General features: G+C 37.8%; 1 protein-coding gene across 4 annotated transcripts in view; it reads right to left on the bottom strand.

The window, feature by feature from the left end:
• LOC147028733 (receptor tyrosine-protein kinase erbB-4-like) overlaps positions 1–2,500 on the bottom strand; it is a 787,552-nt gene that overhangs the window by 402,284 nt on the left and 382,768 nt on the right. The window lies entirely within an intron of this gene.

Below are 2,500 nucleotides of genomic sequence, written 5' to 3'. Positions count from 1 at the left end.
ATGCGTTGAGGTGTTTTGGAATGAATGAGTTGTTACTTATCAACATTTATACCACTGGGGAACTTTGTTTTAAGTATCTCTATCCAAAAAGATTCATGTCTCAGGATTGTGGTGTGCGATTGTTTGGCAATTGATTCAATGGCAGAGATTTGAATGCTGTCCATTGAGTGAGCTGGTTCATTGAAATGTATGGTGTGAGGGAGAGATTTGCCCTGATTGGTGTGAAAGTTTCTAATTTCTGACCATGTATTATGAAAGCGTGTATAAAGTGTGCTCTCGGTTTTTAGAACATATTGTATAGTACATTTTTTTTACAAGTGATGAGGTATATGACGCATGTCAATTTCGTCTATATCGGAGGTGATGGGTACTTTTGTCCAGTGATAGAACCAAGTATTAACTCAGAGGGATGGACACTGATCCAACCAAGACATTCTCGTTTTGTATTTTAAATAAATTTTCTGAAATTTGTAGAATTTGTTTTTCACTTGGAATTGTGGGTTACGATGTGTAAATAAAGGTGGAAAAAGTCTGGTTTAATGCAATTTAATTACAGGCTATAAGGCAACAAAAGGTGAAAATTTTGAAAGGGTGTAAAATTCCTATAGGCACTGTACATACAAATATATATATATATATATATATATATATATATATATATATATATATATATATATATATATATATATATATATATACAGTGTTCCAAAAAGAACTGCACAATTTTGTTTGTTAACATATTTAGTACCACAAATTATATGATACCCTTTGTTTTGTATGATACAGAAACTCATAAAATTTTCTTTGTTTCAGGTGTTGTGGTTTCATCTAAAAGAAAATGGCGACTCCACAGGAGAAAGATCAGTGCTTCGAATCAGATAGGTAGATGAGATACATCGAGACGAGATCCGACATGCAAGTTCAGCATATTATCCGTACAAGGTATGGAAGGAATTTGTCATCATGGACTGGTATCATAGACTGGTACAGGAGGTTTAAGGAGATTGGAAGTTGTCAGAAACAGAAAAGTACCATCAACCAAGCACAAATGCAGCAGACGTTGAACGAGTGCGTGAATCATTTCAACAAAGTCCCAGAAAATCAATCTGACGTGCATCCAGAGAACTGGGATGACCAACCAGAACCACACACAGGGTTTTGTGCAAAAGACTGAAGCTTTATGCCTATAAGGTGCAGATTCTGCAGGAACTCAAACCGAACTAGAACGGGCACTCATAGAGCGCATACCTTCGCCGCCACTACTTTTTTTGTTCTTGGTATGAGTGTGGGGAACTGGTTTCATATGAATGGTCTTATGACACAAACCACATATCTATAATGCCATGACCCCCCCCGACTTTTGGGGGCTACTAACTAAACAACAATCAACTCACGTCGTTTTGGCGAGTCTTCACTCGCAAGCTCGGTGAATACAACGTTTCAACAAGAGAAGGTAATCTCGTTTTCAAGGTCGTGACCCCCCTGACCTTTGACCCCTAACCGGTAACAAGAGTATGGGCGTCATTGTGTCATATTGCATATTACAAGATGTGGCGTTGAATTCTGAACATTTTGGCGTTAGTTGCATGCAAATTGAATAAAAATTGACCGTGTTATCGTAAAAAGACGATTTTGACCTTTTCGTGACCTTGACTTGACCTTTGACCTGAATGATCCCAAAATCTAATTGAATGCTTCCTGGCTAATAACCAATCATCCCACCAAATTTCATGCAATTCGGTTTAATACTTTTTGAGTTATACGAATCACAAGATTACAAATAAATAAATAAATAAACAAACAAGAGTATGGGCGGCATTGTGTCATATTGCATACCACAAGATGAGGCGTTGAATTCTGAACATTTTGGCGTTAGTTGCATGCAAATTGAATAAAAATTGACCGTGTTATCGTAAAAAGACGATTTTGACCTTTTCGTGACCTTGACCTTTGACCCGAACGATCCCAAAATCCAATCGAATGCTTCCTGGCTAATAACCAATCATCCCACCAAATTTCATGCAATTCGGTTTAATACTATTTGAGTTATACGAATCACAAGATTACAAATAAATAAATAAATAAATAAATAAATACACGCCGACCAAAACATAACCTTTCGCAGAATGCGAAGGTAATGATGGACTCAAATGCAAAGCGTTTGCCTTGGAAATGCTCAGTCACATTGAGGATGACTGAGATTACCTGAAAAAGGCCATGTTCACAGATGAAACTTGCTTTCATGTATTGAGGATAGTCACCTGGCACAATGCGACTATCTGGAGCTCTGAAAATCCCTACATGGTCATTAAATACATACGCGACAATCCAAAGGTCAATGTGTGGTGCAGCCTTCTCCATGACCGCTTGGTAGGTCCGTTTTTCTTTGCGAAGCATACAGTGACCTGTTGGAAGGATTTGATTTCCCACAGATTGAAGACCTGCAACTGCATGTCATTTTTCAACAGGAAGTCTCTCTTCATCATTCGGCCTTCGTTGT

The sequence above is a fragment of the Eptatretus burgeri genome, chromosome 4, assembly GCF_056783735.1.
Source record: "Eptatretus burgeri isolate ZD-2024b chromosome 4, Ebu_testis_v1, whole genome shotgun sequence".
NCBI classification, from domain to species: Eukaryota; Metazoa; Chordata; class Myxini; order Myxiniformes; family Myxinidae; genus Eptatretus; species Eptatretus burgeri.
This window is presented reverse-complemented; position numbering and strand designations above follow the sequence as displayed.